The 25,033-nt window shown below is 41.9% G+C and overlaps 1 long non-coding RNA gene and 1 pseudogene across 1 annotated transcript; both read left to right on the forward strand.

Annotated features, from left to right (window-relative positions):
• The window catches only part of LOC115130756 (protein transport protein Sec24B-like), a 34,451-nt pseudogene extending 22,733 nt beyond the window's left edge, over positions 1-11,718 (forward strand).
• Positions 11,719-16,430: 4,712 nt separating this feature from the next.
• On the forward strand, positions 16,431-22,206 carry LOC115130757 (uncharacterized). The gene is made up of 3 exons (XR_003863835.2): positions 16,431-16,533; positions 21,657-21,788; positions 22,067-22,206. It is a non-coding gene; the product is annotated as an uncharacterized LOC115130757 (long non-coding RNA).
• Positions 22,207-25,033: the final 2,827 nt, after the last annotated feature.

Genomic DNA, 25,033 nt, shown 5'->3' on the forward strand with positions numbered 1-25,033 from the left:
TGCAATAGATGGTATAAAATACAGTATATACATTTGAGATGAGTAATATAAGATTTGTAAACATTATTAAAGTGACTAGTGTTCCATTTATTAAAGTGACCAATGAATCGAGTCTGTATGTAGGCTGCATCCTCTCCATGTTAGTGGTGGCTGTTTAACAGTCTGATGGCCTTGAGATAGAAGCTGCTTTTCAGTCTCTCGGTCCCAGCTTTGATGCACCTGTACTGACCTCGCCTTCTGGATGATAGCGGGTGAACAGGCAGTGGCTCAGGTGGTTGTTGTCCTTGATGATATTTTTGGCCTTCCTGTGACATCGGGTGCTGTAGGTGTCCTGGAGGGCAGGTAGGTTGCTCACGGTGATGCCTCTGGAGAGACTTGCGGTTGAGGGAGGTGCAGTTGCCTTACCAGGCGGTGATTCAGCCCGACAGGATGCTCTCAATTATGCATCTGTAAAAGTTTGAGTGTTTTTGGTGACAAGCCAAATTTCTTCAGCCTCCTGAGGTTGAGGAGGCGCTATTGCGCCGCCTTCACCACGCTGTCTGTGTGGGTGGACCATTTCAGTTTGTCCGTGATGTGTACGCCGAGGAAATTGAAGCTTTCTACATTTTCCACTGCTGTCCCATCGATGTGGATAGGGGGGTGTGCCCTCTGCTGTTACAGCCAAATGCCTGAGTATGGTTCTGTGACGTAAGGTTCCAGTTGTCTAAGAAGTCTATTGTGCATATTATGTTGTGACAGGGGGTCCAACACCTGGGCCCAGCCACAGACTTCTACAAGAAGCTGGCCCTGGACTGTTCTGGCCAACAGATAGGAGTGGACCTGTTCCTCCTCAGCTCCCAGTACTCTGACCTGGCCTCACTAGGTAAGATGTGACCGCCCATTCTTTAGCTGGAAAAAAAACAGACAAAATCTCATGATAAAATAGAATATAGCAGTCTTTAGGGTAAACATTGAACATCAGGCTGACCACAGCATCCTCTGTCCCTCTCCTCGGTCCAGCCTGTATATCTAAGTTCTCAGCGGGCAGTATCTTTACTACCCCTCGTTGCACCACGTTCACAACCCGGCCCAGCTGGACAAGTTCCAGAAGGATCTGGAGCGCTACCTCACCAGGAAGATCGGCTTCGAGGCCGTTATGAGGATACGCTGCACCAAAGGTAGGTCTCAAAGATGTAGGCAAGTATGTAGTTGTTACGATTTGCAACCGTAAACTACTTCTAGATTTTTTGTTGTTGTGTGTCTTGTCTTTTAGCGGTTTTATTTCCTTTCTGAAAGTTACTGTTGTCACTCGCCAAAATGAACATTGCCGTAATTTCTGGACTATTAAGCGCACCTGAATATAAACCGCACCCACTGAATTATTAAAAAGTATGTATTTTGTACATAAATAAGCCGCATATGTCTATAAGCCGCAGGTGCCTACCGGTACATTGAAACAAATGAATATTTACACAGCCTTTAAACGAAACACGGCTTGTAACAAAAATAAATAGGCTTTAACGAAACAGGGCTTGTAACAAAAATTAAACGGTAGCCTACCAAGAAAGTCATTGGTCACTATCTTCCTCCTCCTGTGCACTGAAACCACTGAAGTCATCTCCTTCGGTGTCGGAGTTGAATAGCCTCAGAATTGCTTCATTCGATGTTGGATCGTTTTCATTGTCGCTCTCGTCACTTTCATCCGGAGGCAAATACCCCGCTGAGCTCATGCTGCCCCTTCAACACGCAGCAGTCCAGCCTTTCGAAACCCGTTGACGATAGTGGATTTTTTGACAATGCTCCACACTGTCAGGACCCACTGGCAGACTTGACCATATGTGGCTCTTCGCATGCGGCCCGTTTTAGTGAAGGATTTCTCCCCACTTGTCATCCAAGCCTCCCACTGAACACGGAGCCCCACCTTAAATGCACGATTTACACTGATGTCGAGTGGCTGCAAATACTTTGTTGTGCCCCCAGGAATCACAGCTGGAATTGAGTTTGTCCTCTTGATGGCTTCTTTCACAGAATCTGTTATGTGGGCCCTCATGCTGTCCAACACGAGCAATGCCTTGTTCTTGTGAAAGAATCCTCCCGGTCGCTTGCCGTAACACTGCGTATGCCATTCATGCATTAGGCCTTCCGTCATCCATCCTTTCTTGTTGACTTTCATAACAATTCCTCTCTGGAATTTTTCTTTTGGCATCGTTATGCATTTAAAAATCAACATCGGTGGAAGCTTTTCTCCCGATGCCGTGCAGCTCAGAACACAGGTGAAGTGCCTTTTCTCCCGATGCCGTGCAGCTCAGAACACAGGTGAAGTGCGTTTTTTTTCATGCCCAGTTGTTTTCAGCGTGACGGATGATTCACCTTTCCTGTTGACAGTCCGAGTGAGAGGCAGGTCAAACGTCAGAGGAACCTAATCCATATTTATGATGTCGTGCGGGCCGATGGAATGCTCCTCTATCTTTGCATCAGTGAATTTGCAGAAGTTTGAAACTTTTTCCTCGTAGTCGGGAGGGAGCTGCTGACACAGACTCGTCCGTAACCTGATGGACAGGCCTTTACGTCTCATAAATCTTAGACACTACGATGGTCCACCTCTAAAATCCTCAAACTTCATTGCGGTGGCGATTGTTTTGGCTTTCAGTCGGATCTGCACAGTTGAAACACCTCGGCCGTCTGCTATCTGTGTGTTGACCCAGTCTTCAAGCTCATTTTCTAGTTCGGGCCATCTGCTTTTCTTCCCTCTGAAAGCTTTTGTTGTCAGTTCCTCACGCTGCTGTTTCCAACGTCTTATCATCGACTCATTAAGGCCAAGCTCCCGTGCAACAGCTCTTATTTCCTTTTCCAACAGCCAGATCGATCGCCTTCAACTTGAAAGCTGCATCATATGCATTTCTCTGTGTCTTTGCCATGATGAGGGTGACAAAATGAGTACCGTAATCAGAATGATGGGAAGTTTGAGCGCGCTCGATTTACGTCACATTATGTGACGGTGCTCAGTTTGTTTGGCGGCATGGATCTTGTGAAAGCGGGAAAAATCCATAAATTAGCCGCGTCATTGTATAAACCGCGAGGTTCAAAGCGTGGGAAAAAAGTAGCGGCTTATAGTCCGGAAATTACGGTAATACATTTATTGACCATTTCCATATCTATTTAGTGGTTATCATTAGTAAATATGTCGGTCTCCTCTCTCCTTGGTTGACAGGCTTGTCCATCCACACGTTCCACGGGAACTTCTTTGTGCGCTCGACGGACCTGCTGTCCCTGGCCAACATCAACCCAGACTCGGGCTTCGCCGTGCAGATGTCTATAGAGGAGAGCCTGGCCGACACCTCACTGGCCTGCTTCCAGTCTGCGCTGCTGTACACCTCCAGCAAAGGTACACACATTCGCGCACACACAGTTTAATCTCTTCAACCTTCTCACATTTTAATTAATTGTGGAAATAGTTTTAGTCATATTTGAAATGCTCGTAGAGAAGTCATTCCACTTTTTTACTTTTACCAAAATTAATAATTTGTTTCTAGACAGTTGTTTCAGTATCATCTAACAAAGACTAATGAGTCTACGCCCTTCTCTAATTCTTTCTGTGACCCTCTCTACGTCCTCTTAGGGAAGAGGCGGATCAGGGTCCATACTCTGTGTCTGCCAGTGGTGAGCCAGCTTAGTGATGTATATGCCGGGGCTGACGTTCAGGCCATCACCTGCCTTCTAGCCAACATGGGTGAGTGTGTGTATATCTCTCTCTCTCTCTCTCTCGCTCTCTCACACACACGCTGTATTTGTTCATGGGACCTGATTTTTCAATTTCTATGAACAGCCATTGACCGGTCGATATCGTCAAGCCTGTCGGATGCCCGGGATGCCCTGGTGAATGCGGTGGTGGACTCTCTGAGTGCATACAAGAACACTGTATCTAATATCCAGCAGTCTGGTCTTATCGCCCCTGCAGCCCTGTGTCTCTTCCCCCTCTACGTGCTGGCACTACTCAAACAGGTCAGTCTATGCGCTACACACACAAACACAGTCTGCAGACAGGACTGTACACATAAAAACATCTCGGGTATGTGTACATATGCCCCAACACACATACATCTAAGGTCGTCCCAGGGACAATAAAAAATTGTCTGGATGATAGATCCAACATTCATACAAACACCAAAAAATGATTTAACCAATGAGGCTGATGCAACAGATCTGAACGTTTAGCTTAACATGTTGGTAAACTATTGTTTATTTGCATAACAGGGCTCCACTGACTTTTTCAGTTGGTGACACCAGCCCATTATTTGGTCACACCCTAAAATAATTTATTCAATAAATAAGTTATAAAAAAAACAAGTTATTACATTTTAAACAAGTTTATGGTTAAATATTTTTTTAAATTGCGGACTGCCTCTGCTCAAATTGCAAGGTGGGTGATGTGCCGTGTGCAACAGGCACTGGCCTTTCTCTTTTGACCTTTTGATCTGAACGAACCGCGTCGACAGTCAAGCCTTGAGCCATTAATGTTAATTATCTTACATTGTATTTGTCAAACATGACTGGCGTTTTAACCTATATTTCCAGTGCATTCGGAAAGTATTCAGACCCCTTCCCTTTTTCCACATTTTGTTACGTCAGACTTATTCTAAAATGGATTAAAAAAAGAATAATCCCCTTATCAATCTACACACAATATCCCATATTGACAAAGCAAAAAACAGGTTTGGAGAAAGTTTGGCAAATTAGTATTCAGACCCTTTGCTATGAGACAACATTGTGCTCAGGTGCATCCTGTTTCCTTTGATTATCCTTGATGTTTCTACAACTTGATTAGAGTCAGTCTGTGTAAAATTCAATTGATTGGACATGATTTGGAAAGGCACACACCTGTCTATATAAAGTCCAACAATTGACAGTGCATGTCATTGCAAAAACTAAGCCATGAGGTCGAAGGAATTGTCCGTAGAGCTCAGAGACAGAATGGTGTCGAGGCACAGTTCTGGGGATTGGTACCCAAACATGTCTGCAGCGTTGAAGGTCCCCAAGAACACAGAGGCCTCCATCATTCTTAAATGAAAGAAGTTTGGAACAACCAAGACTCTTCCTTATAGCTGGCCAAACTGAGCGATCGGAGGAGAATGGTCTTGGTCAGGGAGGTGACCAACAATCCGATTCCTCTGGAGATGGGAGAACCTTCCAGAAAGACAACCATCTTTGCAGCACTCCCCCAATCCGGCCTTTATGGTAAAGTGGGCAGACGGAAGCCACTCCTCAGTAGAAGGCACATGACAGCCCTCTTGGAGTTTGCCAAAAGGCACCTAAAGACTCTCAGATCATGAGAAACAAGGTTCTCTGGTCTGATGACACCAGGATTGAACTCATAGGCCTGAATGCCAAGCATCACTTCTGGAGGAAACCTGGCACCTTCCCTACGGTGAAGCATTCATGCTGGCAGCGGCATGCTGTGGAGATTTTATTTCAATGGCAGGGACGGGAGGACTAGTCAGGATCGAGGGAAAGATGAACGGAGCAAAGTACAGAGAGATCCTTGATGAATACCTGCTCCAGAGTGCTCAGGACCTCAGACTGGGACGAAGGTTCACCTTCTAACAGGACAATGATCCTATGCACACAGCCAAGACAACGCAGGAGTGGCTTCGGGACAAGTCTCTGAATGTCTTTGAGTGGCCCAGCCAGAGCCCGCACTTGAACCTGATCGAACATCCTCTGGAGAGACATGAAAATAGCTGTGCAGCGACACTCCCCATCCAACCTGACAGCTTGAGAGGATCTGCAGAGAAGAATGGGAGAAACTCCCCAAATACAGGTGTGCCAAGCTTGTTGCGTCATACCCAAGAAGACTTGAGGCTGTAATCGCTGCCAAAGGGGCTTCAACAAAGTATTGAGTAAAGGGTCTGAATACTTATTATGATTTAATATTTCTGTTTTTTTTATTTGTAATACATTTGCAAACATTTCTAAACCTGTTTTTTGCATTCTCATTATTGTGTTTAAATTGATGAGGGGGGGGAAACTATTTAATACATTTTAGGATAAGGCTGTCATACATTTTCTGGGAAAACAGTCCAGTTGACTTTATTATGTAAACGTATGCAAAATAGATTTGAATATTATTCAAATGTTGTTTTTTAGAGGCAAATATTTGAATGTGAATTTATGGCTGAGTTGATCTATTTCAGTAGTCCACATATTAGCCTTTCAAATCACTGTGAATGACCTAGGTCCTAGAGTAGAGCCATGTTGGAATATTACTTTATTTTGTATAACTTTGTATATATTTTTTTACAAGTGGGCCTATTTTCGTTTGTATGTACTGTTTATCTCAGTCACTAGTTAAGTTAGAAGGAAGCTGTCAATGCCACCCCTTCTCATGAGTCTGTGTTCCCTCTTCTCCTATTTCTTCTTCTCCACCGAACAGAAAGCACTGCGCATGGGGACCAGCACCAAGCTTGACGAGCGTGTCTTCGCCATGTGTGAGTTCAAGAGCCAGCCGCTGCAACAGATCATGCGTGCGGTCCACCCCAACCTCTACCGCCTAGACACCATGTCAGACCAGGTGAGAGATCACACAGACACTCTGCTTTTAACAACTGATCCAAAATCAGCTCTCCACTGACCCCTAGTGTTATGATCTACACAGGTGGGAAATAACTTTTTGGTTCACCTTTAGATGAGGTAAAACCTACCAGCCACTCAGATTTTTTTTTACCAGCCAAAATACTTACTCATTCAAGGGTTTTTCTTTGTTTTTACTATTGTCTACATTGTAGAATAATAGTGAAGACATCAAAACTATGAAATAACACATGGAATCATGTAGTAACCAAAAATGTGTTCCAACAAATCAAAATATATATATTGTTTGAGATTCTTCAAAGTAGCCACCCTTTGCCTTGATGACAGCTGCACACTCTTGGCATTCTCTCAACCAGATTCATGAGGTAGTCACCTGGAATGCATTTCAATTAACAGGTGTGCCTTGTTAAAAGTTCATTTGTGGAACTTCTTTCCTTCTTAATGCGTTTCAGCAAGTCCGTTGTGTTGTGACAGGGTAGGGGGGTATACAGAAGATAGCCCTATTTGGTAAAATGCCAAGTCCATATTAAAGCAAGAACAGCTCAAATAAGTATAGAGAAACAACAGTCTTATCATTACTTTAAGACATGAAGGTCCATCAATACAGAACATTTCAAGAACTTTGAAAGTTCATGTGCAGTCGCAAAAACCATCAAGCGCTATGATGCAACTGGCTGTCATGAGGACCGCCACAGGGAAGGAAAACCCAGAGTTACCTCTGCTGCAGAGGATAAGATTATTAGCTACCAGCCTCAGAAATTGCAGCCCAAATAAATGCTTCAGAGTTAAAGTAACAGACACATCTCAGGACTGCGTGAATCAGGCCTTCATGGTCGAATTGCTGCAAAGAAACCACTACTAAAGGACACCAATAAGAAGAGACTTGCTTGGGCCAAGAATCACGAGCAATGGACATTAGACCTGTGGAAATTTGTCCCAACCGCTGTGTCTTTGTGAGAGGCGGTGTGGGTGAACGGATGATCTCCGCATGTGTGGTTCCCACCATAAAGCATGGAGGAGGTGGGGGTACTTTGCTGGTGACACTGTCTGTGATTTATTTACAATTCAAGGCACACTTAATCAGCATGGCTACCACAGCCTTCTGCAGCGATATGCCATCCCATCTGATTTTGGCTCAGTGGGACTATCATTTGTTTTTCAACAGGACAATGACCTAACACACCTCTAGGCTGTGTAAGGGCTATTTTACCAAGAAGGAGAGTGCTGGAGTGCTGCATCAGATGACCTGGCCTCCACAATCCCCCCGACCTCAACCAAATTGAGATGGTTTGGGATGAGTCTGACTGCGGAGTAAAGGAAAAGCAGCCAACAAGTGCTCAGCATATGTAGGAACTCCAAGACTGTTGGAAAAGCATTCCAGGTGAAGCTGGTTGAGAGAATGCCAAGAGGGTGCAAAGCTGTCAAGGCAAAGGGTTGCTATTTGAATCTGTTTTGTTTAACAGATTTGTTTAACACTCTTTTGGTTACTACATGATTCCATATGTGTTATTTCATAGTTTTGATGTCTTCGCTATAATTCTACAATATAGTAAAACTAAAGAAAAACCCTTGAATGAGTAGGTGTTCTAAATCTTTTGATCGGAAGTGTATTTTTCGCCATTATTACACAAAAAAAAATCACAAATAATGAATGTGCGTTCTTTGTAATGTTTCTAAAACAGGAAATGTATTACTAGTTAGAAGTAATGTGGTAGTGATGTTGTAATAATTTAGATACAATTGTATGAACAGTTCCACAACTGAACATCAACAAAGTGCCTACCCCGCCACAAAATGCTGTGATACGGCTAATTTATTATTCGAGTTCAGGCCTCTACGCTGACATTTTTTACAAGGAGCACATAAGTTGAAATTTAGGAGCACACTGAGCACAAGTTGACCTACACACTGAAGCAGGCTGCCAAGCCGAAACATCTGTGTACACTATACCTGCTGCAGTGAAAATAATGAAGAAAACATTTGAAGTAAGCCTTATGCGACATCTTTTGGGGTGCGGACCAATCACACTTGCCTATCTAAATTTACAGTTTTTACGAGCAACAAAACTTCTGGTTCCCTTTTTGATAGTCATTTCTTATCATTAAAACACCTAAGTTCATTAATTAAATTTTTTTGGGGAGCGCTTCATGCTCAAACAAGCACTATGTACCCGCAAATATTTGAGTCATTAGATACACTTTTTTTCAGTTACCTCTAAGGGGCGGGCCGTTAACATAAGGGGACACTCCATGTCTGTCAGAGAGGAGAGTCTCTGCTCTCCGCTAGCAGCAGACAGTTGCAGCAAACTCAAACTAATATTGAAAAGCAATCTAGCGTCTGAATAAAACTATGTAACTAGCCAAGAAGCACAAGGACAAAGTCACACTTCAGTAGCCTTTCGGTCAATTCGACCAACTTCTACATTTTGAGCTTTGGATTGAAAGCATACTTTTCTCAAATGTTCTGTGGCCAACGTGGCTGGTGAAATAGTCATTCTTACCTGCCAATGCCAAAATCGACCCGCGGGTGGCAGGTGTTCATTTCCCATCCTGCATATAGCAAATGAGTGAAAACAGTTCTTGGTTCAGTTCTTAGACACAGTGATTCTATAATGGTGGACTGATACTGATTTGTTATATATTTGCAGCCTTAGACTGGTTCACAGCTGGAAACATTGGTTTTGTTTACCTGGGATGGTGACGAGTATACTAATTACGGATACTGCATTACCCTTTCTGTCCACAGGGGGCTCTCCACCTGAACGACTGCATAGTGCCCCAGCCTCATCTGCTGCACCTCACGGCTGAGAAGCTGACCAGAGAAGGAGCGTTCCTCATGGACTGTGGCAGCGTGAGTCCTGCTGTGCTCTCACTCATATGACCAAAGTCCCTGTAAAACGTACCTGTCTCTGTTTGAAGACTTTAGCAATGCACTCCTCCATCCGTTCTTCCATGATAATAACAGATCTGACGAGGTTGGATAGGTGAAGGCAGTACTGGTTGTAATTCCACTTTCACGTATCCAGTCACGTATAGATCAGTGATTACGTCAGAGAAGGGACTGGAGGAAAGAATCTTGTATTTGTGACGAAAGATCCTGTTCTGATGTGCACTACATTGGCTGCCTTTGTTCTCTTCTCCAGGTCTTTTACTTGTGGATTGGGAAATGCTGTAATGATGTGTTCATTCGGGACGTGTTGGGATGCCCAAACCATGCTTCTATACCCCCTAGCATGGTTAGTGAGGCACAGACCTTCATTAGACACAATGTGACATATCTACCGCTGTGTGTAACTCAGTGTTTTATCTCAACGAGTGAGTACTGTACTCAGTTAGTTCAGCTAGGGAGTCATTAACTATTCAATCATTTGTTTATATTTGGTTCTACTTTTTGACGAATGGCCGTGGCTACCTCAAATAATGTGTCATACCACACAACTGGGGTGTTGCAACAACCAACCACGTACGAACTTCACATTCCAAACCACACGTACCTATTTCACTAAACCACACACACATGAGACATGAAGATCTGGCATTGAAACCAACCACTAGGTCTCTGGAGTCTGTACGCACACAGTCTTTCTTGAGGGTGCAGCAGTAGTAAAAACAATGATGTGGCTCTTTTTTTCCCCTGCTTCTCTTTTATGAATACCAGACCCAAATTCCTGAGCTGGAAACCCCTCTGTCTGAACGACTGCGTGCACTCCTCGCCTGGCTACAGGACTCGAGACCCTTCAGCTCAACTCTTCACGTCGTGAAGTAAGTCAAGTGCCCCTGGTCTGATTAATTGGTGTGTGCGTTGCAAATGAAGTGCCTTGGTCCATGTCGTGTAGCAAACCATCAGTTTTTTCATGTGGTAAAAAAGGTACTGTATGTTCAATGTGAACGTGCAGCAACTGCGAGGGTCATTGATGGACGGCTAGGATGGAGGCCCCCTTTAGTGAGCTTTGTTTTAGTTCATTCTAACGTCATGCCGGTGTGTTGTTGCACTATGACAGGCTGCTGTGAGGATCTGTTTCCTACCAATGTCTAAGGACCATAGGACATTTCTTTACACCAAAAGGAAATCTTATGAACTCGAAGAGGCTGTTTTTGAGAATTGTTTTATTCCCGAAAGAAAGTCTTACAAATTCAAAGAAGCTTTTAGAGCATCAAAGGAATTTCCATAGACTGTACATTTATTCAGACTATGCTCTCATTCCTATTTCACATGCTCATCCATTTCATTACTTCTCCCTATAGGGATGATGCTACAGCGAAGACCAGCTTTTTCCAGCACTTGGTAGAGGACCGGTCGGAGTCGGCCCTCTCCTACTACGAGTTCCTGCTCCACATTCAGCAACAGATGTCCAAGTAGGACACATTGAGCAGAAGGTCCCTTGAATGTGGCACATGACAAACTGAAAGCTCCCTCAGACTGACTGTAGTGAGGTAGTAGGACCACCGATGGACAACGCCACCACCCCAACCCCACCGAACCCCTAGCTCTCTGGTCAACCGTGGCCTATGACTGTGGGAGGGGGAGGCTGGTGGAATGACCAAAGTGAAGATGACTTCCGGAGTTGAAGTGAAGGACTTGGCGTTTTGGACTCACAGAGCAAGTTGTCCACTCTGAACAGGCTGCTGCTTCAACCAGCTCGATGGCTTGAACCCTTCCCCCTATCGTCTCTCAGCCGCTTTCGTAGCTCCACGTGGCATCTCTCCCCAAGAGAAAGCAAGGAGAGGCTGCTACTTCATCTGATTTAGTTGACTCTTCTCCGACACTCCCCCGCACGTTTTGGTATCATAGTTTATCATACATCCTCCCCATCCTTGTTCCATTTTCTCTTATTTTCAAACACATTGACATAATAGTACAGCATCCCCTCTGGTGGTTTGGAGCCGCATCTTTCACCATTGTGTTTGCTGCTGCTAGTCGGGTGATTGGCTACCCTCTGCTTAACAGGATGCTAGTCAAGTGTTTGAAGATCCTGCCCCCTCCCCCTGCCGTTCAAACCCTGTGTTGTCTAGATTAAACTGAAACCCCTGAACTTCCCCCTTCTTGTTTTTTGAGCCGCTACCAGAAGTTGCTGTCCACTTTGTAACTATTGAAAATAATATTTTATGTGCGATAATTTATGACAAGCTTATTAAATAATATGAAACAGTATTTGGCTTGATGATTATTTTTACCTCTTATAACAGTAGGCTATTTACATGTTTTGCAGATGTTGTCTGTTCTGGTATTGCACTACAGGATTTCTCAAACTCCGTCCTAGGTACCCCAGGGGGTGCATGTTTAGTTTTTTCCCCCTAGCACTACACAGCCGATTCATATACTCAACTAAACATCAAGTTTTGATCATTTGAATCCGCTGTAGTTTTAGGGCAAAAACCAAAACGTGCACCAATTGGGGTCCCCGGGACCGAGTTTGGGGAAACGTTGGACTAAAGGATGTTCATCTGCTAAAATATATTTAATTCATGGTGTGCGTGGAGAATATTAATAGTTGTATCATGTGACCAAAACGGTTTTGCTTTGGTTGAGGGGACACGACTATGGTCAAGTGATTGGCAGGAACTTTGCATTTCTTTTCATCTTGGCTAAACACATCTACGTTTTCTACTGATTTCTTTAAGATGCCTATCACAGAGAACTGAAAGGCATATCAAAGTTATGTTTTATAAAGGAAATGGAAGGACTGTTTCCTAAATGAAAAGGATAGGAATACAAGATCTTTTACATACTCAATGAACCACTTTGCTAATGACTATAATCATCTGCACTGTATACTTAAAAAAGCACTTAGTATAGCTGGGAACTTGCTAACATGTCTCAATGTCAATAGTATAAAACTCGAGGAATCATTTAGCTTCATCCCTGAAAAGGAAACTGAATTAACATCCATCACTTTCTGTTCTCTGTAATTAGACCAATGTTTTGGAAGACATTCTGCCATTTTACTCACCATATCTCCTCTAGTAAACACATTTTCTAAGATTTGGTTGACTAACTTGAAAAGGGGGCATACCTCACATGTACTCATTTAAAAATATTCTGTAGATATATGGATAATAAATTAACCGTCCTGACTCCCTGCTCCATTTGCAAACATCTGTGGTTCCCACATGGTGAACTTGTTATTTACAAGGGAAATTGCTTTGAACCTCAAATATTCCATCCAATCATGCTTTTAATGTCCGCCAAGAAGGACTATGTCAAGTAGGGAATATGTTGTAGACTACTCAGAGATTTTCATTTACTCTTTCTTTCTACTTTTGGGTTAGATACATACTTTGATACAGTCTGGACTAGCAAGCCATAACAGTGCAAGGTATACTGTTTCTTTATCCCCATCCAACTGGAAATAAACGTGTTTTCTTTTCACTTTTGAGACGAGCCACAAATCATTTCACATAGAACCTACTTGTTACTTTTCACACAATGGAAATATGGCCAAAAGTAATTAGATCATTGACTCAGTACACAAATGTTTCTTCCCTGCAGTGTTACACACACACACACACACACACACATGCAGGACTTGAAACAGCAATTCAAGTCGAAGGGTATTTCCTTTACTTTTAAACTCTACCCTGACTGTACGCAGTGGGGTGTTGCAGCACAACTCATGTGCCCCTCACCAACAAACAAAATTATATTTAAACACCCATTTTACTGGCCAGCCCCCATGCACACTTCAACATCCCCTTTCACTTACCAGCACCCCCCTTTGTGTGTGTGTGTGTGATATCTTCATGGGGCATGATGTCAGTTTCCCATTCAGCCTTGCAACATGACTTAGTTTTCCAATCTTGAAAACCAGAAAAAGAAGGGTTTATAATTGTATATACCTGTTGTGTCTACTGCTGCAAATGTACATCTTATTTGAGACAGAAGTTTAAAGGTTTTCTCCACTCTTCAACTGAACTTATTACACACACACAGGCCTCTTGTCTCATGTGGTAGGACTATCTTCTAGTGATATGCTGCTTGTAGTTTTTGGGTGTAGTCTTCAACAAAAGGTATTTTCTGTGCTTGTCTTGTAAGCATACAATGAAGTTTTGTTTGACAGGATGCACTGCAGATAGTAGCGGTAGTCAAAATAAAGATGTTTTTCTTTGTAATCCAGTGAAAAACAGTGTGGTTGTACAGTGGAAAATATCCAGAAGTCTCCTTTTTATCCCTATGGTAAAATAAACCTTTCCTCTTCTGCAGCTAAAAGTATCTAACGAGCCATATTTATTTTAACATGGTAGCATATGATTTTTTTTATTTTTTTACGATAGTAATAGTTGCATGGTAGGAAACATTCTGCTTCCACATCTGCTGTTAGCTATACACAAACAAACAGTGGTGTAAAGTACTTCAGTAAAAATGATTTAAAGTACTAGTTAAGTCGTTTTTGTTGGGGTATCTGTACCTACTATTTATATATTTGCCAACTTTTAAACTTTTACTTCACTACATTCCTAAAGAACAAAATGTCATTTTTACTCCATACATTTTCCCTGACATCCAAAAGTACTTACATTTTGACAGGAAAATGGTCCAATTCACACACTCATCCCTACTGCCTCTGATCCGGCGGATTCACTGACCACAAATGCTTTGTTTGTAAATGATGTCTGAGTGTTGGAGTGTGCCCCTGGCTATCTGTCAAACTGTCTGGTTTGCTTAATATAAGGAATTTAAAATGATTTTACACTACTGTTCAAAAGTTTGGGGTCACTTAATCATTTTTTTGTTTTTGAAAGAAAAGCACATTTTTGTCCATTAAAATAACATAGAATTGATCAGCAATACAGTGTAGACATTGTTAATGTTGTAAATGACTACTGTAGGTGGAAACGGCTGATTTGTATTTTTATGGAATGTCTACATAGAGGTACTGAGGCCCATTATCAGCAATCATCACTCTTGTGTTCAAATTGCACGTTGTTTGCTAATCCAAGTTTATAATTTTAAAAGGCTAATTGATTGTTAGAAAACCCTTTTGCAATTGTTAGCACAGCTGAAAACTGTTGTTCTGATTAAAGAAGCAATAAAACTAGCCTTTTTTAGACTAGTTGAGTAACTGAGCAAGAGGACAAGTACATTAGAAGGTCTAGTTTGATAAACAGACGCCTCACAAGTCCTCAAATGGCAGCTTCATTAAATCGTACCCGCAAAACACCAGTCTCAACGTCAACAGTGAAGAGGCGACTCTGGGATGCTGGCCTTCTAGGCAGAGTTGCAATGAAAAGTCATATCTGACTGGCCAATAAAAATAAAAGATTAAGATGGTCAAAAGAACACAGACACTGTACAGAGGAACTCTGTTTTGCAGGTTTGATTTAATGAAGCTGCCATTTGAGGACTTGTGAGGCGTCTGTTTCTCAAACTAGACCTTCTAATGTACTTGTCCTCTTGCTCAGTTGTGCACCGGAGCCTCCCACTCCTCTTAATATTCTGGTTAGAGCCAGTTTGCGCTGTTCTGTGAAGGGAGTAGTACACAGCGTTGTACGAGATATTCAGTTTAGCTAACACAACATGCCATTGGAACACAGGAGTAATGGTTGCTGATAATGGGCCTCTGTACGCCTATGTAGATATTCCATACAAAATCTGCTGTTTCCAGCTACAATAGTCATTTACAACATTACCAATGTCTACACTGTATTTCTGATCAATTTGATGTTATTTTAATTGACAGAAAATGTGCCTTTCTTTGATAAACAAGGACATTTCTAAGTGACCCCAAACTTTTGAACGGTAGTGTATATTTTTACTTTTGACACTTAAGTGTATTTTAGAAATTCCATTTATTTGTGATACTTAAGTATATTTAAAACCAAATACTTTTTTACTTTTACTCAAGTAATATTTTACTGGGTGACTTTCACTTTTACTCGAGTCATTTTCTATGATCATATCTTTACTTTTACTCAAGTATGGCAATTTAGTTATTTTTCCACCGCTGCAAACAAACTTCTTTACAACACTCTTTTAATTCAGAAATGTATCTTTGCAACACTCAATGTTTGCATTACCGTGAACAAAGGAAATGGTGTTCTCTTATAGAGGTCATCAGACGCACATTTTGCAAGTCATATCTGCTCCATCTCTATGGTTTTATGGGCAGAATTAACAGCAGTGTTTGTTCAGCTTTCCAATAGCTTGACAGAACACACAAACGAACTAGCTAACAACTAGCCCCCCCCCCCCCCAAACTCTCCAACTGTCAGAGAGAGAAAGAGAGAGTCGGCTGCGAGTTTATTTTGATGAGAATTCCTTCTTGAACAGGCCTGACATATGAACTTGAATCATATGCAGAACGACTTGTGAGAGACTCCCATAGAGACATGGGGCCCCACAGTTTATGAAGTCTGTTGCTTACTCAGTCAATACAATATTTCCCTCACGAAAGGCAGCTTGGGTAAATCAAATTGGGTTTAATTTTTGGAATAGATAGCCCATCAAGAATATTTGAATTTCAAAGCCATTTCATTGTGCTAAAACACTACATTGTTTCTTTGTTTCGGAAATACAGCAAAGGAATGATAGTGGTTCCATCTGTGTGACTGTTGCTATTGTTGTACTTGGCCAGCAAAGTTAGTAATAGTAAAAGACTCAACTCGGTCCCTTCCCGTAGCCCATAGTGGCCCCAGCTTGATGTCACAATGAATAAATCTGCCCAATTACGTAAGACATCCTGACTTCGCACTGTGTATATATATATTTTTTTTAAAGCTACTCTACCCTTTTCCACATCCTCTTCATTGGCCAGCGTACTGAGCTCACAGGAAGTTGCTTCCTGCCATTTGCACAAAGTCTTGGCTTCCCACCTTGCCGATTTATTAGAGCCTTCTTTAGTGCTTCCTCTATGAGGGAGCTGAGTGTGACACCGCCGGGAGCCGGCCAAACGGGCAAGCTCCGATGCTTCTCTCTCTGTCCCCAACCCAACACTAATCCATAACCCAGCAGCTTCATTTCCTCCTCCAGGTAAAGGCGAATTTGATTCTTAATTTCCAGATGTTTCTGTAGGGGGGCGGTAGGAGGGGAGTTGGAGGGGAGGACCAGACTGTCATGTAACGCCCATGTGATATGGTCCGGCCTCCTTAAATAACTGACTTGTGCAGGAGCTCCTTTCACGGCGACTCCGAGGCCGTTATAGGTGCTCTCTAATGGAAACAAGACGTTTGGATCCTGTGGAAATCAGCGAGTTAAAGCCAGGGGGAGACAAGCAGGAATCTGTTTTTTCAACCTCCCAGAGGACTTAGAGATTTAGTAGTGGTATGGCCTACTACATATCAGTTCATATATAGATTTATTTTGCATACTGTACAACCACATTTCCTTTTCTGGAAATGGATTTGGGTGTTTGTTTTAGGTTTCCTTTTATTCTATTAAAAACACGGGGGGAAAAATACTTAGGTGACTCAAGAGACCTGTCAAAACCATTGGGCTGTCATAACAGTAGAATAATGCAAAACATCTCTGGAGTGGATTGTGACAGGCCTACTATAACTGTCATAAAACTGTTATGAGAATAAATCATTGAATCATGCACTCATTAACAGGAACTCTTGGAACAGGAACTCAGCTGGTAGTAATTGTCATGGAATGTTATGACACAAGCATTGTTTTTCTAACCACAGCATATTGTGTACATCATGTCAGAGTCAAACCGTATAGCGTGTTCCAAACATGGTGACTTAGTTGTGTCTTGTGACATCACCCTCTCATTCATTCACTAGTAAATACCCATATCCTCTATATATACAAAGTATGTGGACACCCCTTCAAATTTGTGGATTCGGCTATTTCAGCCACACCCTTTCCTGACAGGTGTATAAAATCGGGCACACAGGCATGCACTCTCCATAGACAAACATTGGTAGTAGAATGGCCTCACTGAAGAGCTCAGTGCCACCTTTCCAACAAGTCAGTTCGTAAAATTACTGCCCTGCTAGAGCTGCCCTGGTCAACTGTAACTGCTGTTATTGTGATGTGGAAACGTCTAGGAGCAACAACGTCTCAGCCGCAAAGTGGTAGGCCACACAAGCTCACAGAACAGAACCTCCTCGGATGCAACACTCACTCCCGAGTTCCAAACTGCCTCTGGAAGCAACATCAGCACAAGAACTGTTTGTCGGGAGCTTCATGACATGGGTTTCCATGGCCAAGCAGCTGCACACAAGCCTAAGATCACCATGAGCAATGCTAAGCGTTGGCTCGAGTGGTGTAAAGCTCAACGCCATTGGACTCTGGAGGAGTGGAAATGCAGTTGGATCGCAGTGGAAATGCGTTCTCTGGCATCTGGCAGTCCGACGAACAAATCTGGGTTTGGCGGGTGCCAGGAGGACACTACTTGCCCCAATGTATAGTGACAACCTTAATTTTTGGTGGAGGAGGAATAATGGTCTGGCGACGTTTTTCATGGTTTGGGCTAGGTCCCTTAGTTCCAGTGAATGGAAATATTGACGCTACAGCATATAATGACATTCTAGACGATTCTGTGCTAACAACTTTGTGGCAACAGTTTGGGGAAGGCCCTTTCCTATTTATGTATGACAATGCCCCCATGCACAAAGCAAGGTCCACACAGGAATGGTTTGTCAAGATTGATGTGGAAGAACTTGACTGGCCTGCACAGAGCCCTGACCTCAACCTCATCAAACACCTTTGGGATGAATTGGAACACCGACTGCGAGCCAGGTCTAAATGCCCAACATCAGTGCCAGACCTCACTAATGCTCTTGTGCCTGAATGGAAGCAAGTCCCTGCAGCAATGTTCCAACATCTAGTGGATAGCCTTCCCAGAATAGTGGAAGCTGTTATAGCAGCGAAGGGGGGACCAACTCCATATTAATGCCTATGATTTTGGAATTAGATTTTCGACGAGCAAGTGTCCAAATTCTTTTGGTCATGTAGTGTATATACTAAAGCATTCTCCTGTCTGTCATAATTCCATGGTCCCAGTGATCTTAGGAATTTGCCACCCAATATATAATGATGATGTGTCAACACAACACCTTACCTCTGACCTACATGTAGCAATAGTCTCATTCCGAGCCATAAATATATGGCTCTGGTCCCAGTAAAAGTATTTTTGTATTTCATTAGTTGCTGCTAAAGCAGCAACTAATCTTCCTGGGGTCGACACAAAACATGACATAATACAGAACATTAATAGACAAGAACAGGACAGAACTACATACATTTAAAATATGACATACACTTTCACTGCTTAGTTCCCCTGACGTGAACAGAGCCGCATACAGTGAGTGTACAAAACATTAAGAACACCTTCCTAATATTGAGGTTTACTCAGCCTTTTTTTCCTCAGAATATCCTCAATTCATCAGGGCTTGGACTCTACAAGGTGTCCAAAGTGTTCCACAGGGATGCTGGCCCATGTTGACATCAATGCTTCCCACAGTTGTATCAAGTTGGCTGGATGTCCTTTGGGTGTTGGACCATTCTTGATACACAAGGGAAACTGTTGAGCATGAAAAACCCAGCAACAGTGCAGTTCTAGACACAAATCGGTGCGGCTGGCACCTACTACCATACCCTGTTCAAAGGCATTTAAATATTTTGTCTTGCCCATTCACCCTTTGAAGGGCACACATACACAATCCATGTCTCAATTGTCCCTAGGCTTAAAAATCCTTCTTTAACCTGTCTCCTCCCCCTTCATCTAAACTTATTGAAGTGGATTTAACAGGTGACATCAATAAGGGATCATAGCTTTTACCTCGATTGGGGCGGCAGGGTAGCCTAGTGGTTAGAGCGTTGGACTAGTAACCGCCCCCGAGCTGACAAGGTACAAATCTGTCGTTCTACCCCTGAACAGGCAGTTAACCCACTGTTTCTAGGCCGTCATTGAAAATAAGAATTGGTTCTTAACTGACTTGCCTAGTTAAATAAAGGTTACAAAAAAAAAATATATATATATATATATATCTCATGGAAAGAGTAGGTTTTCGTCATTTTTTGTCCACTCAGTGTAGGTCCTAAATTCCTATAGCTGTCATATCTATAGGGGGCACAGGGGCATGTGCCCCATCAGATTTGTACTGGAAATCTGTTTTTGTTTCTCTGTAATACTACTAGCCATTTAGCTAGACCAGATAGGCTCCCAATCTCCCAACCTCATAACCAGCTACCAAGAAGCCATTTCAGGCTATCAATTGCTTGCATTTCTAAAGTCTACCAACCTTGTCGCGGCATGCCAACTAAGACAATTAGACAAGCTAGGTACTCTAACTTGATTGATAGCCTGAAATGGCTTATTGGTAGCTGGTTATGATGTTGGGAGATTGGGAACCTATCTGGGCTAGCTAAAGCCAACCTCATAAAACTCAATGTACGGAATAAGACACATTCCTTTAAATGTTTTACCAAAATGTTAGTAGAGATGCATACTTGTTTAATTAAAAAAATAACTACCAGTCAGGAGGATAGAGAGATCAGAGGTATGCTTAGATTTGCAGGCAAATAGACATATCTTTTATTTTACATAGAATTAAGCATAATGATAATGGCTCTATATTGCAAGAAAAATCATACGGTAAGTTCTGCCGACGAACGAGTAATTACACATGTAAAAGACGGTAATGAGTGGTGATGGTCAGGAAATGATATGCTGAGTAGTCACATGCACACAACTCATTCTCCTGGCTGGGTGGGGTCCTGACCAAAGATACATTTAGGCAGGCCTCACGTTCATTTTGAACTCAAAAGCACTCACCACATCTTTGCATATCTACAGTAGGCCTGCCGCCTATATGAGGCAAGGCTGAAGTGGACATACTGCTTGTTCGGCTGGGTACATTGGTGTTCCTGAATTCAACAATGCTGCATTTAATACGGTTGCCTTTCAAAACACATAGTGGTTATTTCTATTTGAATTGTTCATATTGTTAATAAACAAAAAGTATATTCATAATGAGTGCACAATGTTTTAGACACCTGGAAAGAGATGAATCTGTTATCAGTTGCTATTAGCTGAACTTTGGATTGACCGATAAGGTTACTACAAATTTGATCAGGGATTGTGGTTTGTACAACCTGTCAAACAGGCTTTTATGTAATACAAATCCCATTCAACTCTATTTTGTATTACTTGTGGTATAATGATCATAAATTGACAGGTTGATGTCTTTATAACATTTATCAGTAATAAAATATGTCTGTTAACCAATCAAAAATGCTGCTCATAGGTTTATCAGTAATAACTTTATAATGCATTTTACTTACACTATAGAATAAGGTTTAACAGGTGCAGAGTATTGCAGACACTAAAGTCATGGGCAACATAATGCATAAATGTAATACCTAAACAGAAGCAAGGCTGGGGTTTTGACCATCTTATCCAGCTGTTCAGTGAGAGTAACATATAATTGTGGGCCAAATCTGAGTTTGTGTGCAAGTATTTGCTGTTTATCCCAGAGAAGATCAACACCATAAGGGCATTTCCATTGTAATAGCAAGTATAGCCAAGTCACCACTACTAAGGGAAACATGGGAAAGAATAAATAAATCCTCCAGTGTCAACCTTTTGGGGGACCCAACCAAATTCACATAGAAATGTGAGTTATAGATCTGTCATTATCATTGAACGCAAGTCTAAGCAGTGGTATATCTGTTCTATATGCACTATTTAGATGTTTCCCGTCTTAAGTTTAGGTTATGCTCTTTTACTCTTGGTTTTGTACATCAGCTTCAAACAGCTGAAAATACAATATGTTTGGCTATGGGGAAAATATTTTACAGAGGTTTAGATGGTGCAATGGTTCTCTACACCATACTTGCTTGTTTTGTCACATAAACTGAAATTTGGTGAACTATTAGAATTTTAGCAACCAGGAAATGGCAGAGACATTTCTGCATAGTGCACCTTTAATGGTTTGTTACAATTTCCTCTTGGTTTATGGCATCCTAAGACTCTAGGGTAGTACCTCCCTGAATGGCAATGAATGATCGATCCCATTACATGTTCCAAGTAAGTAAATTACAAGTAATTACATGTTTATTACAGTTGTAGAAATAAGTTGAGGGGGAAAACTCCAAAACGGAACGATACTATTTGGTTGAAATAGAATAACCTGATCTGGCAGGTTGCAGGTACAGCTGGGGCAGGGGCTGGAGCACACAGTCTCGTGCATTCCTGACGTCACCAGGCATATGTTACATACTGGGAAGAGACCAGAATTGTCAGCAGTTGAGTGGAAGAAGCTGAAGCACTATAGGTATGTTATGGAAATATTTAAATTTTTCTAGTAGACCTACTGTATTCATATATTACTGTGTATGTCACTTTAAAACGTGCTTATATTTTGTTGCTTCAAACTTCAATTAAATTTCACATAAAAGGGGAGTGTTCGGTGAAACTTGCTCTGGGATAACCACTGTTGACAGTAGTAGCGTTTACACGGTCCACATTCTCAGTCAGTGTGACATGCTTTTAGGTTGTTAGTTTCGCAGGGGCTGTACTTGTAAAACGATTTGTGTTTGTTCTTATCTCCAGCATTTCCTAGTTGCCACTGGTGTTTACTGGCAAACGGACGTCATTTGCATTGGAACTTCAAACACGGAGTGTTCTAATTTAGTGCCTAGGCTACGTTATAAAAACGACTTCTGTGGCCGAGAGCTCTTTTTGGAGGGAACATGGCTTCAAATGGGATAGAAAGTATGCAGTTAGGGGAGGATCAGATCAAAATTCTGGAGGAGAATTTCAACAGAGTCAGCAAGCATCCGGATGAGTCGACACTCATGTTAATCGCAGCTGAAAGCGGACTAACCGAGGAAGAGACAGCGGTGAGTGTTCACTGTTCAATTATGTTCTCGATGTTGTTTTAGGCCTAATGATATGGTTACGCTCTCTAGGAACATATACTTTTTCTATGAAGGATACAATGTTGCGAGGAAATAAACTTTGCTGAGGATGGATAGGCTGGAAACGCTCTATAATGATTGACACCACACACAATTGCCAATACTCTAAATTCAGTTAATATTGCAAATTGAAAATCAACAACAATGTCGACAATCAAATGGCTACCTTATTTATCTTGAACAGAAAAAGCAATTCAGAGAGTTACACATATTTGAGAACCTATAGGCTATAATGTTGTTGCAGTGTGCTTTCCAATTAGTTTTTTCTTATTTTTTTCCGCGCACCATTGAACAAATAGGCTGCTATGTAGCAAGCCAATTTTCCAGAGACAATTGGTATTTCACTGAATAGGCGTAATGGGCCGCAGATGAGAGTGGTCAGCAGAATGATCGTTGTTTTGATGAGATATTATCGACCTCTATTATGCTACCGAAATATCTAGCCTTTATTTTTGTATTCAGTGGGAACAATGTAAACAGAGAATAGCGTGATACGGACAGCGCTGACTCTGCGCGCGTCCACGCCTCTTTGCGCGCCTCATTCGGCTCGTATGCCATGCCAGTGCCACTGTCCCCGAAATAACACGATGATGACATTTTTAAATAGAGCATTTACCCATCATCACAGGAATTCCAAACATTCTAATAATAAATACGAACACCAGTGGTCCTAATAAAATTGGGTTACGTAACAATGTTGCCAGTTGGATCAGCTTTGGATTCAGTCAAAACATAAATTGTATTAAGTCAATATTTGTTGTTTGACCTTACTCTTGATCATGTAATAACCAAGCCATTAAGTAATTCTACGGCATGACAGAAACGGATATGAAGTGTCATGGTGGGGCCTATCCTTTGTTTGAAGTTATACAGACATCTCTATCTAATAGAATTCCTCTTATGTAGAGGATAGTTATTCTAATTCAGTATTTACGCTGTTTTATATCCTTGTTGTAATGCACAGTGTTGTTTATTGTCATTTTTACATAGCCTACTGTAGTTGATGGAGAAACAATATGTTCCGTTTCAGGATTCACAATACTGCCCTACCAAGCAAAAATGCAGTAACTGCTCATAGCGTGGAACTGACAAAAAGGCTTTTATTTACCTTGGTCTCACAGTAACTTTATGCAATTACTGCTAGCATAACCCACATGTTCTCCAGAACACAATACAATAGAGGCAGGGTACTTGTCCACATGATTAAGTATGTATTTATTGTAGCAAAAATGACATAACTAATTTTCAACCAAATGAGCAGTTACTGCCTTTTTGCTTGGTAGGGCAGAATACACCTTTGGTGTTGTTTTGGAGGAAGATATGTGAGCTGGGTTCATTTTATAGGGAAATTGTGTGTAGGTACTGTGAGCAGATTTTGTCCCACATATTATTTGCATTAACAAATTGAGGATGATCAAGTACAGGTCATGGCAGCCAGTATGACACATGTTTCTCAAAAGGTTCTCCCTCTCTCCTCCGCAAACCGTTTTGGCATGCTCACCCTACGGCTGTTGTGACTGCATGTTTCCATTGTGAGTGCACAAAGATGGGAGATGCCCAGTCAACTTGACTGGACAAATGTGGTTCTGGGTGTACTTGGCCCTCTGACTTCATTTACAGCGGATGTTTTTAACCACCTACTGTTGGAACATGAATTGGAACATGGCGCTGGCTGTTTAATAGTCATTACAGTACCTTAAGGGAAGGGCACACCCTGTTACCACTCCCTCACCTGCATAAAGAGCATTTACAACATGTTTCTACCTCTTTACAAAGTGTTTTATACCAGTGGTTCCCGTCCCAACCTTTGTTGAACCGTGGCACATCTTGATGGGACATACTATTCTGCAGCACACCTAAAATATCCCTGTTCATTTATTAAGTGGTATAATGACCTTTATCTCATCTGGTCCATACTGCAAATCATCTATTTTCTGTAACAAATGTTTTTTTTAATAGATTAAATAGGGTTCATTTGAAATATTTTCCTTACTCATGATGGCTAATTTGTAGGTACCCCTTTACGAGCATCCTGCGAATCTGTGCCAGAAAGTAGTTCCAAAATAGTTATTTAGTTTTGAACGGTTTGGGCTATAGTCCAGCGGTTTTCTGCATTGTAAAGGTGTAAACACAGACACAAAGCCATGCTCCGTTTGTTTCTTCAGCAGAGGTTGTGGTATAGCTAGGCCCAAAACCATATATTAATAAATAAAAGTATCTGGCTAAACCTAATCAGACTTGCCTGTGCTAATAGTTTTCACAGAACAAATCAAATGCTACAAATGATTTTGGTCATGATGCGCGCCCATCAAATGATACAAATGTATCAACAGCCTGAGTGCACTGGACTTCAAACAAAGATACAGATGTAACCATGGATGCAACTTTTACTAGGGATGGGGACGAGACGGGACGGACATGCGCCCACATTCTGAAATTGCATTTTTGTCCTCCCAAAGTTTTATTATTGGAATGTGATACAGAATCTGTTACGGTGTGTGCTTTAGGATCATGTAGAGCGGTTGGGTAGGCTGTTTGGAGTGTTTATACGTCTCAATAAAAAATAGAAATAATAATAATAATAATATATATATATATA

This window comes from Oncorhynchus nerka, linkage group LG6 (assembly GCF_034236695.1).
Source record: "Oncorhynchus nerka isolate Pitt River linkage group LG6, Oner_Uvic_2.0, whole genome shotgun sequence".
Classification (NCBI taxonomy): domain Eukaryota; kingdom Metazoa; phylum Chordata; class Actinopteri; order Salmoniformes; family Salmonidae; genus Oncorhynchus; species Oncorhynchus nerka.